Source organism: Pelobates fuscus, chromosome 1 (genome assembly GCF_036172605.1).
Source record: "Pelobates fuscus isolate aPelFus1 chromosome 1, aPelFus1.pri, whole genome shotgun sequence".
NCBI classification, from domain to species: domain Eukaryota; kingdom Metazoa; phylum Chordata; class Amphibia; order Anura; family Pelobatidae; genus Pelobates; species Pelobates fuscus.
Genome location: NC_086317.1, coordinates 16,534,962 through 16,551,447, shown reverse-complemented (window position 1 = coordinate 16,551,447; position 16,486 = coordinate 16,534,962). Strand labels below are relative to the sequence as shown.

The window sequence follows — 16,486 nt, the reverse complement described above, 5'->3', positions numbered from 1 at the left end:
TTCTATACACCAAAACTGCTTCATTAAGCTAAAGTTGTTCAGGTGACTATAGTGTCCTTTTAATTATCGCCTCATCATCACCTTAAAAAGATGACAATAGATTCAGCCCAGTGAGTTCTGTGTCACACTGTATATGTTAAATCACATACCTAAAGATTACATTGAATAAACAAATAAAATAAAATAGGTCATCGGTTTTCAAACATTCTCTGTGTCTCTGTACCAAAATTTGGAATCTACCCTTATTCACTATGTTCTTTAACACCGAAAGTGATTGTCATAGCAATCTGGACTTATAGAAATTGTATGATAAATGTTAGTCCCTACTTTTGTTAACGAGAGAAAGACTGTATAGAGTTTCCAATGCCAAATATGCAGGACATTCTATGTTGGCGTGGGATCTTTAGCAATCAAATTATGAGGGAAGAAAAGAAAAGTGTTGTTCTTAAAGGGTCCTTAAAGGGTTAATGGAACCTTGCATTCACTAATTGAGGGTAAGCGAACTCTGAGTGAGCATAAGTAATAGTGACAGAATCCAGCCGTGTAGCAAAAAGTTAATAGTTAATTTATTATGTAAATAATTGAAATGTGTTTAAATAAGATGTGCTAAGTGGAGCGGATATGCTTCCGTAGTTACACTTATTAAGGCTACTAAAGCTAAACAGTCTCAGCACAAACAACTACGTATTAACCCATGAAAGGCCATTACCATGTCATCATCACAGACATATGTATCAGCATGGAATGTTCTGTTTGTGTATAGCGAGTGGCCCAGTACAGCTCACAGCATATTAAGTTGTTTTGTAAAGACTAGATTGTTATGGAAATAATCCAACAGTTGGAAAAAAAATAAATTTTGGCTGAATTGGGAAAGAGTTTTGCCCAACCTACCTGTTATCGGTATACTCAGTAAACAGAGTGTGGTAGACTGGTTATTCTAAGGGATTCTTATTAACTTCATGGTTACTTTATTTCACACATTCACTGATGTCATTTTAGGCAAGCCTCCAGGGAATGAGACTTTCTTAGGATTGCACTGTGATTGGTTGGCTCTGCTAGCCAATCACAGTGTACTGAGAGCTCTTCAAGCCAATAGAGGCATGTAAATGGCAGGAGAGTCTAGATTGCTATGTTTATGTTACCAGCAGTATTTGTAGCAAATATATCAGCAGAGTTGGATTAAGATAGTCAAGGTTATTTACTCAGGTGATTTTAAAGTGGATTTTAAATTAAAGTTGAAAAAGCTCAAATGGAAAGTCAGTAGTGCTTTCAGTCCTTAGATTTGAAATTCACTTTTAATTCCCTTTGAATTCTCACTTCAGTAATTAACACTGTTTTTGTTACAATCTGATGTATAGGGATTTATTTAACAGGACAGGCCAGTGGCATCTGGTAATGCGTAGCAACACGGTGGTAAAGCAGTCTGTAGGAAGAGAGTAGCAACTCCTGTAGAAAAGGAGCCATTAGCCGCTGTTGCTTTCAGTAATGGCAGTCGGTAATTCCCTCTCACTACTGTTAAAATGTAGCTGTCGGTAAAAGCCGTTACTTATTAACAGTAGTGACAGCCATGATCGTGGGTGGTCACTAAAAAGTAGTGAAAAGATTGTAAACCAGCCCTGTGTTTGTCACATAGCAGTGTTCTCACTATAAATGTCAAGATTGTTTGTCAAAGTTTGTTTTTTGTAATAATTTGTCAGTTTACGCTATCATGAAAAATATAGTTTACAAAAATCTGGAGTTCCAATCTTGACCACCAATGACCAAAGAGATAATACTTACTTGGTAAGATACGAAGCAAACCAAACTCTTGATAGAAAAGTGACAGAACAAACAATATATTGCAGTTTGCTGCATAGCTGCAGGCCGGTCAGAGTTCCCAGGATGACCCTTGCCCACCACTGGAAGTGCCTTCAATGGAGACTTGAGCGTACAAACTGGACCATGGAGCAATGGAAGAAAGTTGCCTGATCTGATGAATCACTTTTTGTTTTAGAATAGGTAAATTGCAGGGTGTTTGTGCATTGTTTACCTGGGGATGTGATGGCAGCACTATGGGAAGAAGGCAGGCCGCTGGAGTTAGTTTTATTCTGTGGACAATGTTCTGCTGGGAAACCTTGGGTCCTGGTATTCTTGTAGAAATTACTTCGACAGATGCCCCATAACTACAGATTGTTGAAGACCACACAGAACAGGTTCAGAGGTCTTGTGGAGTCCATGCTGTGATGCAACAGAGCAGTTTTGGCAGCACGAGGGGGACCTTCATGATATGAGGCCGGTGGTTTTAATGCTGAGGCTGGTCAGTGTATATTGGTGTAAGAAGGAGAAATACATAGTGTAGTAAGTTTAAGTTTTAATGTATTATGCAAAAAATCTAAACCTTAAAAAGGAATTTGACTCATAAACACTCAGCATATAGCAATGTGCAGTAGAAGTATTGACCTGAAAAGGCTGTCAGACCTCTGGTTCAGTTTCCCTGCTCCTAGCTAGGTATCTTTCTGATAATTTTTATTGAAACGTTTTCAAGGCAATTTTAAACAAAAAAATCTAACAATTAAAATTGGGGAATACAAATAGTGAGTGGGGATAACAATAGGGAAGGGAAATGCGTTTCCATCCATAAATATACCAATCTAAAGTACCATAAGTTGTAAATAAGTATAATAAAATACAGAGTGTAATATACCATTAGCTAGGTATTCTTACAAAGTCCTCCAATAAAGATTCACAGATTTTCTGGCTGCAATGCAATCTCTATCTAAAGCTCAGTTCAGGGTCTCTTAAGTAAGGTGTTTGGTTTCCCACTGGTTTTTAGTTTTTCATCATTTTTCTGTTTACTTTTAAACAACTGCAGATTCCACTCTGTGTTTCAACTAGTAATATTTTAGCTTCAAGTTTGAAAAATGGAAGCCAAAAAAAAACAAAAAAACCTTGACTTTAACTTGCTGAATATCCTTTGTGATTGAGGTGTTAAATATATTCTGAAAAGGAAATGAGTATTTTTTTGATAGTTTTGTTTTTACTATTAATTTAGCACATTCAACCTCCTCCTCGTGTAGCAGGTCTGGCTTTGAGGCCACAGGAGATCTAAAACAACCAGTAGGTGAACTTTTACAGGAAGGAGAAATGAAGAGCACTTGGAATTTTTATAAAATGTATGACTCACCACAGGTAAGACGAACAAAGAGAATGGATATAACTGCTATAAGAATTCCGATTTAAATCAGTATTTTGGACAGACTGGACTTCAACAGCTTTTTGGTTGACGTAGCCTTTGTGAGACGTTCACATACCCCTGCTGTCTGTGTTATTTTGCCCCCGTCTTAGTATTTCGTTGTTACTGTAATATTATTCCAGGTGCTATTTTCTTAACATGGTCTAACCGCCAATTATCCTCAAATGTTTCTGCCAAGTTTCAAAAAACATTTATAGAAAAAAAAAGATTCAATTTAGATTGCAACACATTATTTACTATGTATTTCTGATCGTTTTCACTTTTCCACAATTTGTTCTCACTTTGTAAATGATAACGCTATCTTTAAAAAAAAAAGGAAAATACGAAGAAAAAAACAATAATTATAATAAATATTGCCACAATTCACAGCTGATCAATGTGAATCGTATTCTTTTACGTTTTATCAGATACTTTATAATACATTGGATTTTACACTTGCCCCCAAATACCTTTGTCTAACAATAGCTCTGTGATTTACAGATAGAAATGTGTACGAAATATAAAACTAATAACGTATTTCTAAAACACAATCACTATCTCTCTTATCTTACCCTCATTGTTTGAACACATTCCTAATGACTCCAATCTGAGCCGTGAGGTATGATTGCCTGGTTTAACCACAAAGAATGCTATTGTTGATTTGCCTTGGAAAAGATTTTTCTCTTGAACAAACAAAACGATAGAATAAATAAACATGTAGGTGAAGAAATTGCCAATGTAAAATTTGGGACTAAGAGATTGTTTGGTGTATATTTTTCCTGTAAATGCATATTTACCGGTGAGCACAGAGTAATTGTTAGAGCGAATGCCTTCATTGACTGAAAAAAAAAAAATAGGAATCATCTGGCGAAAAGATAAAGTCTTAAAAAGGTATTTGGAACTAAATACGGGGTGATTGTTGGCAGCAGAGAAGCATGATCACCAACATGGCTGTTATAGGTGATTAAAGGAGTACTACAAGCAATAATAAAATGTGAAACGGGTTTATATACTGTACACGTCACCCCTGTTATGCACACTTCTAAAAAAATAAATGTATTTGTTGACCTGGAAATTTGTTTTGGTCCGAACTGCAGTTGTACCCGATGTACCGCAATGTACCCGAATGGCGAATCAAACTAGTCGTGAAATGGCCAAACGTGTTCGTCTTGATTTATGATTTAGTATTCCGCCCTTGGCCCCACAAAAAAGAGATCATTGATGGGGGGGGAAATATGAACGATGACTAGGGAACAGTCACTAAAGGTTAATTTTATTTACAGATCATGTGATAAATTACCAAAAAGGGGGGGGAAAGGAAAAACAGTAAAAAAAAAATCCATATATTTATGATATTTAATGTATAAAATAATGTATAAATACATATTTTACTCCTCCCCCTCTTTTTCCTGTCTACTGCAACATATTTACATACTATTATATTTTGTATATATTTTTCAGTACACCTCAATAGCTAATTTTCTTGCCCTTTTCAGTTTTTTTCTATTAATTTTCGAAATTTTCTTTTTTCTTTTTTTTTTATATCGAAATACTGCCAAGCTCAGATTCAAACAAAATTCAAGGTGTCCTGCAATTTTTTAATATTTTTGGAGAATCGAGTTTTTTTCACTGTGCAAAAAGTCTATTTATTCGAACCATTTATGATATATATGCACTTATGGTTTGCATTCATTTTTTTTCAGTATTTTAGTACAAAGAAGACAAATAAATATGGCTGATTTGCTTACTAGAAAAAAGCTTCCAGCCTGACCTGTATCACCCCCTTATGTCGCAGCCTCGTACTTTATCCAAATGCATTATGGTACCATCGCTGTAATACAACATGGGCTTTTTGAGAAAATACTGGCTATATTCTTCTTTTGCTAAGGAAATTATTTGACTGAATCTCACAGCGTCTCATTTTAGCAAATTTGCTTCCTTTTTATAATTTAAATCTATGTAAATTACTGAAATACCCTCATTTGCTCCCATGAGCTAACTATTTAAAATTGCTCTCTTTTCTTCCTAAGTAAATTTACAGCAAGAACATTTCTCTCCCTCCCACTTCTTCCCCAGTCTCACTGTCTTATCTGTCATCTGTCATTTCCCCTGCATATTGTCGAAAATGTCACACTGCAAAAGAATACACAGCTGGATCCCCATTATGTATAAAAGTGCTATTTTCACATAAAATAGCAGTTTTATGCTCAGAAATGCACTTATCACAGAATGTGAGACAAAACTCCCGTGAGCTAAGTTATACATATATCCATGAAAACAGTCTACAAATTGCATTAAGAAAGGGGGAAAAAAAAATAATAATTATCTACCCACTATGCCGTATTTGGTCTATTAACCCAAACAATTTAATTTTCATTATTTGATACTGTAAAGAAATTAAAAGGTCTTAAAGATGCAGGCTATGCAGAAATGTTTATGTAATGGGAAATTATGCTTTTCCGTTATTTCAAAAGATATTATGTAGCATTTCTTTAAAGTGGGATGTTGTTTTGTGCTTTGATCCCTCCATTTTATCTATGTATGTGAGCTTTTATGTGTGTCAGCTCTCAGCCAATCAGTGACTCTCTATTTATAACTCGGGCTTGAAAAAGGTACGTTGCTTTTCAAGTCAGCTTAATGAATGGGGGAGGTCACAGGTTGGCTGAGAGCGTCCGCTGACCACTCTCAGCCGACCATCAGCGCCGCTGCTACCCGAGCCTTCCGGTTTCCAGATATTGAGCAAACAGAAGGACAGGTAGGCAGATAGATACAGCGCTAGAACACAAAATTTGGTATGAAACAGTTTGAGTACGCCCCCTAATGGTGAGACAGTGCCAAGGAGCTCCTGGCCCCACAGAAGCTTCATTTTGATGAAGTTGTTATAGTGCGCAATCTGGTCTTTAAAATTATGCCCACACAAGCTATACACAATTATGCACTGCTTCCATGAGGCAGATATGTAATTATTATTAATAATAATAATAATAATTGGGAGCAATATATTTAGAAATTTTCATTTTTCTTTTAATACCAACATTAGCATAACAGTATATAGTATCTTTCACACAGAAGTAACAGTTATATGTGGCAACTAAACCCACAGTAAAATGTTGTCATAATTGGCTTTATAAGAATCTTGCTGACAATAAGTTTGATTTGTACAGCTGATATATTCTGATATTTAAAAGTAAAAAAGTATAAAAGGTTTCTAGGGAACTGTCAATTTAACAGAACACAGCCTTCCAGACCTTAAATATTATTGTAAATTGGAAATGTACCCGCATTTTTATCTAATTAATTGTGTTTTTATTTTTTGTTATGGGAGCGAACTGGAACAAATTTCTTTCAACATTAAAGGGACACTATAGTCACCAGAACTACAGCAGCTCATTGAATTTGTTCTGGTGAGTAGAATCATTACCTTCAGGCTTTTTGCTGTAAGCACCGTCTTTTCAGAGAAAATGCAGTGTTTACATTACAGCCTAGTGATAACTTCACTGGCCACTCCTCAGATGGCTGTTAGCGATCCTTCCTGGGTCATGGCTGCCTAAAATGCATCACAACAGTCAGTATCTCCTCCCTCTGCATGCAGACACTGAACTTTCCTCATAGAGATGAATTGATTCAATTCATCTCTATGAGGAGATGCTGATTGGCCAGGGCTGTGTTTGAATCATGATGGCTCTGCCCCTGATCTGCCTCTTTGTCAGTCTCAGCCAATCCTAAGGGGGAGCATTGTGATTGAATCAGGCTACCACATCTGATGATGTCAGCAGGCCTAAAGGAAACAGTGACAAAGCATGCAGCTCCAGACTTGAATACAGGCAAGATTTTACTATATTTAGGGAGGCATGAGGGGCTCAGGGGGACTAGATGGTGTTTTTAACACTATAGGGTCAGGAATACATGTTTGTGTTCCTGACCCTATAGTGCTCCTTAAATATACGTGATATAAATGATCTCTGGAAATATATTATTTACAGCTGGGCATGACAACTTGATCTCTGAAACGTTGGGATTTGTGTGATTTTTTGGTGAAGTTTGACTGCTTGGCAGGGGATTGATATCATAAGCTATGTCTTAATCCAACCAATAAGTGTGCATGGATAACATTGGGAGTTACACTCATGCAGACAAATAAGTGTTTTGAAAAACAGGCTTTATATTTAGATAATAATAAGTAATGTTGCAATAATGATTCCAGATCTATTTTGCAAGTGTTTTTATTCTCAAAAGATTCTGAGTTTCAACACATTATATTTTAAAAATCACTAAAAGTCTTGTAATATCCAATATTGCACCTTCCACATTGTTCCCACATTTCCTATTACTGCACCGACCTTGAGCACAGCACCTACTCAGGAGGTAAAAGGACCAAACAAATAAAAACACAGCACCATCGTACCAACTCCTAGCACCCGCGAGGCATCAAAGCACATTTATATAATTTTACAGAAACCACTAACAACACAATATACACATCGGAATGTTCTGAAGTAATCATAACCAGATGCACCTCCACACGCTATAAAACATTCACCATATTCTTAATATAATAAAGTATAAAAAAAAGACATAGGCCTCCATTTAATATTTTTGGATTCACTTTTTAAATTATCACAATCTGTTAGAAAAAAAAAAAAAAACTTTCAAATGATTTATCTGCAAAAATTCTCCCTGACTTTAACGGGGACTTCTGTAGATCAAGCATTTGAAAAGTTTTTAGGTTTTTTTTCTTAAAGACTGCGATCACTTGAAAAGCTTACCCCCCCAAAAATAAATTGAGGTTATAGGTCTAAATTTAATATTGCCGGATAAACTTTTCAAATGATTTTCAACGTAGTAAGATATTACCTTGCGCTCTAAAAGAGCAAAAGGGAAGAGTGCATATTATAAATGCATGCTGTCCCTCCATACTTCGGAACGTCCAACGATGCATGAGTTGAACTTGTGTCCGACTCTTGTTCTAACTGCACTAGCCTTGCAGCTGTTGCACTGACTGCAGCCAGAGAGAATTGCAGTACTGTGAGTGCTACTTGCAAATGAACAAGCAAGATCGTGACACTCACTGCATCCTCAATTTACTCACTTTAATAATGTAACTATAATATAAGTCAGATGAGTACAATGCAGCTTGCTCAATGCAGTTAAAGGGCCACTATAGGCACCCAGGCCACTTCAGCTCAATGGAGTGGTCTGGGTGCCAGATCCTTATAGTTTTAACCCTGCAGCTGCAAACATAGCAGTATTAGAGAAATTACTATGTTTACACTGAGGGTTAATCCAACCTTTAATGGCTGTCTCACTGACAGCCGCTAGAGGCGCTTCCACGATTTTCACTGTGAAAATCACAGTGAGAAGACGCTGACGTCCATAGGAAAGCATTAAGTAATGCTTTCCTATGGGAGTTTTTAATGCGCGTGCGGCTCTGGCCGTGCATGCGCATTTGGCTCTACTCGGGAGCCAACGTCAGAGGGAGCCCGGCGCTGGATAAAGGTAAGTAGTTTGAGGTGGGCCATGAGGGTGGGGTGAGATTTAACTCCTTCTGAAATCCTCTGACACGGTAAAGCCAGTTTTTGAGGGATAATTCTCATTTAACACAATTTAGACTTCCACAGGATTATTCACTAAACTGAAAATACAAAGTGACTTCAAAGTATATTTCTAATTTTATACTAAGGTAGCCAAAATGACTTTGAGATTTTGGCTATTTTGGCCTTAAAGGAACACTACGGGGGTTAAGGAGGACAGGAGCATGATGAAGAGGGACAGACCATGAGAGGAATTGGTCTAGGTACCTATGGTGTTCCTTTAAATTAAAATTCACTTTTAATCCCTCTTTAGTGAGTAACCCTGTTAGTCTAAGCTCAGCAAAGACCTTGATGATCTTGCTAATTCCAGACACACGAAGATGCAGGGTTGTCCTGACTAAATAGTTCTTCCTCTTTTACTCCCCTGCGCTGCGGCAGTTTTTTATTCGATGTAGAGAAAGCTTTTATTTAGCGTTCGTGCTACTTGTTCAAATCACTAGTTTGGGATTTGACTTTCTTGATTCTATTGTTCGTATTTCTGTTAACAAGTCAGTAAAAACAATCAGACTGAAAAGAGATAACAGTGGAAGAATGAATGCCTCCAATTATTATGTTGTCACTTGTAAATTGGTACATTAAGAGCTCCCAGGCAGAAAAAATGTAAAAGAGAATATAATGATCACAGAGTATTTAATACGAACCCTGGGTGCTAGGTATCAATAAATAATTCTTCCTGATTTGTTGCCGTGCATCTGTATCCTTAGTTATATGCCCACGTTCGCTGGTCGTAGTTGTTCCCACGTTTAAAATATTTCAAATTATACCATAGTATGCAAGTGTATGCATGAAAAAAAAAATGCACATGTGCCTGCTCACTTTAGATGTGTTCGGCAGAAGTAGCCAAGAGTTGAAATTCCGTTTTCAGAATAATCAGTTCAGCCTTTTATTCTTGCGTGGTCAATAAAATTAGAACCATTAACCCCTTAAGAGCCAAGAACAGAAAGAAACTCCTGAATATTGGAATGCTGTACATGTTTAGAGATAGGACAGGTAGTGTCAAATAAGCAGGACAAAACTTGTTAGATAAATTATTTAGAGACCAGATGATGGCGCCTTGAAGATACATTGGTCCTTAAGGTATTAAGGCGATGATTGAATCAGAAATGATTCCTATTCTGTTGGAAAAAAAAGCAACTTTTCAAATGATTTATCTGTAGAAGTCACCATTGCAGCATTTGGGAATTTTTGCAGATAAATTTAAGTTGGGTTATAACATTTAGATCCTTTATATACTTGGAATCTCATGAGAAGCTACGTGTTTTGCTCCTGCTCAAACTTTGATCTCAATAACTGTGGAATTAAAGGTCTACATGAAGCAAGTGGAAAATCTCACAAAATCCTAAATAAAGTAAAATATGTCTAGGTGATAGAACAGAAATGATTAAAGGGACCTCCTTAAGCACCACAACTACCACATCTTAACACAGTGGTTTTCGTGCATGGATACTGTCACTTTTGTCTTGTGATGCAAGACACTGTATTAGCTGTAAAACAGCAATGTTTACCTTATATTGTTTACAAATGGCTTGAGTCACTGCCTCCTTACGACCTTCGATTATTCGAGATCTTCACATACATTGTCGTTGTGCACATCATGATGATGTTGAATGTCACCATAAGAAGCATTAGATGAAAGTCATTAAAATCGATTAATTCCATCGGAGAGGGATAATAATATATACATTGGTTTGCTTCTTTTTTTTTTTATATATATACATTTTAATGTGTAAGTTTCAAGTTGTAAGTATTTTGGAGTTCATTCATTTAGTTATTTATTTATTTATAAACAGGTTGTGCAGGCATGAGAGAGACACGTAGAGAATTTAAATATTGTGTGAGCTAAATAAATCCTGAGATAGACACATGGGCACTGATGTAATTAGTTTGAATCAGACGTAGAAATGAATCCAGTCTTTTACAATAAAAAAAAAAAAAAAAAATTACTTTTCATATGTTTAGTCTACAGAAGTCACAACTAAAGTTTATCGAAAAAGTAATTTGAAAAGATTTTTTATAACAAAATGGAATCATTTCTAAATCTGATTCAATCAAGTGAAATCAAGATCAAGGTTGGTTAGGATATAAAACACATAATAATAAGTCAATTTACAACGAAACGTTATCATAAAAGTCAAATCAGCAAAGTTAGAAGAATATGCCAGTGAATTGAATTTGCCAAGTTCAGCCAAAAGTTTGCAGGTTTTCAGCTAAAAAATATGTTTTTAGCATTATAAAAAGGAAAAACTGGTTTACACTGGTTATTATCCTGCAATAGAATCTGTGTTTCTGTTTCTATATGAGCTAAGGTGCATCATGCTTCACTCTACTGTAATTTCAGATTATACTGACTTGACTATTCTTCAGCTAAAAGAGAACAACAACAACTTCAATAAAGCTTTCAAGTTTACAAAACAACAAATAAATACACTGATAAAAAGAAATATGATAAAAAAAAAATAATAAGACGAATCTTCAAAAGCTGACTTCAAAGTCGTTAGTTTGCTCGTTCTTCCGGATAATCACACATATTTATAACGGAAAATAGAAGAAGTGTCTGAATTTAAATAGAATGCTTACAACGAGCAGTTGTGCAACTTTTTGAGATTGCAAATACATTGACAGTGTCCTTAGTCGTTCTTACTGTAAACGGGTTTGTACAAAGTTATTTAGCCAGTTTCCTAAATTGTAAACAATGCACGTTTGGAGACTGTCAGTATGAAGACCCATCGTCTTTCCCTTTGACCTATCTTGTCTGACCAGTGATTCCTACCTCGTGTTTTTCATTTACACATATATATATATTTATCTACACATCCATATGCTATTGTGCCAGGAACACAAAGTTGTTATCCTGGCACTATTGCTCCTTATAGAGTCCCTCTATCCTATGGGGTTTTACGCTGGATGTCCTCATGCATAGCATGACGATGTCCAAAGCCAGTTAGGCGATCAAAAGTTGCCTAACAACCTGGTAGTCCCTCTAGTGCCTCTCTGGAAGACAGCCACTAGATGTGGAGTTAACCCTCAAAGGTAATTATTGCAGTTTATGAAAAACTGCAGCAATTACCTTTATAGGATTAAGGGACTTGGGAAACTGCACCCAGACCACTTCAATGAGCTGAAGTAGTCTGGGTGCCTATATTGTCCCTTTATGTCCAAATCTGGATGAAAATCAGGGCTGAGCAATTCCAGAGCTAGCTGAATAATTAAATAATAAATGGACCATGTGTCTGCACCCAGTCTCAGAATCATGTTGTCAAAATATATTTATTAGCTCCCAGCTTCCCGTAAATCCAGGACTTCTCCAGTAATGTCCCGCCATATTTTCATCCTCGATGTGTGGTGGTGTGTGAGTTAATGTATGCAAGCAAATAGACTTGGGGTTTCTCTACTCTCTGATCGGAAAATGCCAACTAGGTGGTTGGTACTCTCCCCCTGCTCAATATTGGCACCTTGTATACCAACACACACTATATAGAGTGCCTTCAAAAAGCAAACATTTAGAACAAAGAATTAAAAAAAATACATAGAAAAATGTTAAATAGTTCTATAAAAAATGATACTTTTGCTTTACGCAGGTATACAGACTGCGTCTTAGCTAATCACATCCTTTTATTTATTTTCCATAAACTACTAGGGATTCAGCAAACTATAGCATTATCTTATTTCACATGGAGGGAGACTTTCTCCCAGGAATTGACGTGGGGTTGTATACACGATAAATGATCCTCCGTTGCTGAGCTTAATAAAAGGCGCTTCGATATGGGCCAGGCTAATTGTTTGTTATGTTTAGTAGTTTAGTTAATAAAAAAATAGTTAATAATTCATGCAGTTTTTTTTCACTTTTAATTCTTTCAAATAATTTGTATTGGAGAATTTTAAAAATGTTTAATAATATAATGAACAATAATAATGACACTTAAAAATGTTAGAATATTATATAAACAAAAATAAAACTGGGTAATAATGATACAAAATAATCTTTCGGAAATGTTTGGATAACAATAATAATAATATGTTTAGTACATAGCCCCAAAGTTTGTTTTAAATTTTCACTTTGCTTGTTGTGACTTTTTATAACACAGAATGGAACTGAGAATAGAATAACGGCACAATAAAGTGAGTGGAGTTTGATTTTAAACAATAAGCAAATCACTTTTTCATATATTTGGTTCAAGCTATTTTTATTGATGCAATCGGTAAAGTACAATACTTGTCACTAACCTGCCCAATATGTGCATTGATACAGTAAATAGGTAAAAGCCTCACATATTTAACAAGTAAACATCCAAAAACCCTGCAAAAATCCATAATTGCTCTTGAGTTTCAACACAATAATCCCATCTATACATACGTAATCCTTGAAGATAGGTTGTTTATCTTCAAGGATTACATAAAAATCTGATTTTGTATGTTCAAATATTTTTTCAAGTGTTCCCCCTACATTCCTGTCTAGAGGGTTAACACAGTTTCTCCAATCTGCCATATTTTTACACAGATTCCATCCGATCCACTCTAAATGTGTCGAAAAAAATGAGACTTCATCACAGCCATATCTAGGCCTCCAGCAGTATCCACTTCCAGAACGTGTATATTCTCAGATCACAAATTATTTTTAATGAACTACCATTTCATTTTTAGAATTACTAATTTGATGTTTCGGTACAGGCTCCAAATACTCTGTTTCACACAGTCGTACACCTTTTCCACACGAATGAAAATAATTCTAATTGGACACATCAAGGACGTAAGCTATCTTTGTGTATCAAAATAACCTTTGCTCTCAAAATTCAAAAACAGTGGCACATCAAGCTTGGCATGGGAACATCACTAAACAATGCTAAGAATCCTATTGCTGGTTACATTATAACTCTATAATTTTCTATATATTTTATAATACAAACATGAATGGCTTTGTAATTTGCATTGGATTACAATTGCTTTTTATGCATAGCCTTTTCCTAAAGCATTAACGTGATTCATAGTAATGTTACAAGGTTTGTATGAAAAGTTAGCACAATTGGGTACAATGGGAGATGAAGGATTATTCAGGCCGATGCATAATACACAACGGTAATTTAAAAATGTGATTAATAAAGAATTATGGCTCCATTACATGCTCAGACATTTATGTTCCATTTCTATAGAATAAAGCAATATCTACACCCAGATAACCTTACTGAGGCCATATTAAAATGTGTAGACAATCATCCAAGGACGGCCTTAGGCAGCATTAGATTGTTAATTTTAGAGCTGATATATTTGTGATAAGGGTTGTTTTTTTAATTTAAAAAAATATATTTTAGAAAAAAGGCACAGCCATGGTATTTCATGGAAATCAACTTGTGTTTTCAAAGACTCATATGTGATCTTAAACAAACGTCCACCAACTCCTACGAAGTCAGTGAGGCCTCGTCTCAATCACACTCACCGAGTAAAGTAAACCAGAGAGAATCATTAAATGTTGAGAGAAGAATTGCACATTCTAGGGCCATACTCCCATCTTGATTTAAAAGTAGTATTTTTAGCAGTTTGTCTATTATTGCCAAAACTTTGCAAACCCTTTATCATTTTCATCACAATTGCCTGTTTAGTGAATAAACACATATTCGAGGCAGATACCTATTTCCTGAATTCATTTAAAACGTTGATTTTAAAAAGTCAACTTTTTAAGGGAAACCCTTTCTGTCACTTACCTCAGTCCCTCAGCGCTGGTTCGGGATCGCCTCCGCTCCTCCCTCATCGACGTCAGCCAGCAGGGGAGACCTAATCTGCATCGCATTAGGATTCCATAGGTAACGCTGGATGTCCTCATGCATAGCCTAAAGACATCCAGCATCAGTTAGGCGATTAAAGTTGCCTAACAACCCGGACGTCCCTTTAGTGGCTGTGCAGCCACCAGAGGTGGAGTTACCTCCACAATGCTAATTATTGCAGTGTTTAACCCCTTAAGGACACATGCCATGTGTGACATGTCACGATTCCCTTTTATTCCAGAAGTTTGGTCCTTAAGGGGTTAAAGACTGCAATGATTAACTCTGCAGGGTTAAGGGACTTGGGTATATGCATCCAGACCACTTCAATGAGCTGAAGTGCTCTAGGTGCCTTTAGTATCCCTTTTAATCTCCCATTAATTATGCCTTTTAAAAAATATATAAACTCCACTTTAAAAAGTATGAGGAATGTCATATAAAAAGACACGTTAAAGGTAAGTGGGAATGTTAAAAGGTAAGTGGGTACCATTTTAGTGTTCAGATTAGGATAGCGTTTGCCCTATGGGATTAAGATAAATGATTGTCTTAACTCCTTTATTCCATTATTATGTTAGTCTGTTTATTGGGATTCTATTAACCTTGACTTTTTAAAGTGAAAACTTTCTAACATTAACTCATAATTTATTTAATTTCGGTCTTACTTAACTTTCCAATACGTGTCTGTTAGTCCTCCTATTGTACAGCGCTACGGAACTTGTTGGCGCTTTATAAATAATAATAATAATACTATTAATAATGAGTTAAATAATTATATATAGAAATTATATATGTAATATTGTGCCTTTAAATTCAGGATTGGTTAGAATCTGTACTCTTTTAACACTGACTTGGCTATTTGCAATGTTAGGTGTTGCTTTAAATTGCTTGTATTTCAGAAAACCAGAAACGTACATAACGTATTTGAGCAGGTTGGTTCATCTATTGATTTCTGGTGCCGAGAGACAGTTCTGCTCTAACCTTAGTAAATATATTCCAAATGAAATCCTGCTTCCGTCACGCTGTTTTACGCAGGTCGTTTGTTTTAATCTCATTACAACTGCAACACTGTTTCTTAACAAATAGTGAAACATTCCAAATGCAAATTGTAGCGTGCAGTTGTAAGTCAGAAGCACAGGAGCGATATTATTAAATGGATTATTAGATCAGAGTAGTTGAGATTTAGTCCAGGGAAATAAGGAGGTAATAACCACTATAAAGAATGAACTTCGCAGTGAAACCAACATGATTTACAATGAATAGAGTGATACCAGGTAAGGAGATTGCTCACTTTTTAACATGGCTGATTGTTTTCATAAAATTATAGAAGTTAAATATTGGTTAAGATTTGGAGCATAAGAAGCGGCCACAATAATATAATATCAACAATACAACAAGCACATTTACACAGTGCACCTAATGTATGTGGGAGCCTGGAGTGTCCCTTTAATAATATAAACCCATGCGGTATAACTAACAGTAACCTAACCTACACAGTGCATCTAACGCGTGTGGGAGCCTGGAAAAACCCTTTAATAATATAAACCCAACCAGTATAACTAACTGTAACCTAACCTACACAGTGCATCTAACGTGTGTGGGAGCCTGGAGTGTCCCTTTAATAATATAAACCCACCCAGTATAACTATAACCTAACCTACACAGTGCACCTAACGTGTGTGGGAGCCTGGATTGTCCCTTTATTAATATAAACCCACCCAGTATAACTAGCTGTAACCTAACCTACACAGTGCATCTAACGTGTGTGGGAGCCTGGAATGTCCCTTTAATAATATAAACCTACCCAGTATAACTAACTGCAACCTAACCTACACAGTGCACCTAATGTGTGTGGGAGCCTGAAGTGTCCCTTTAATAATATAAACCCACCCACTATAACTAACTGTAACCTAACCTACACAGTGCACCTAACG

General features: G+C 36.0%; 1 protein-coding gene across 2 annotated transcripts in view; it reads left to right on the top strand.

Moving 5' to 3' along the window:
- Nucleotides 1-16,486, top strand: part of LSAMP (limbic system associated membrane protein) — a 627,018-nt gene that overhangs the window by 402,390 nt on the left and 208,142 nt on the right. The window lies entirely within an intron of this gene.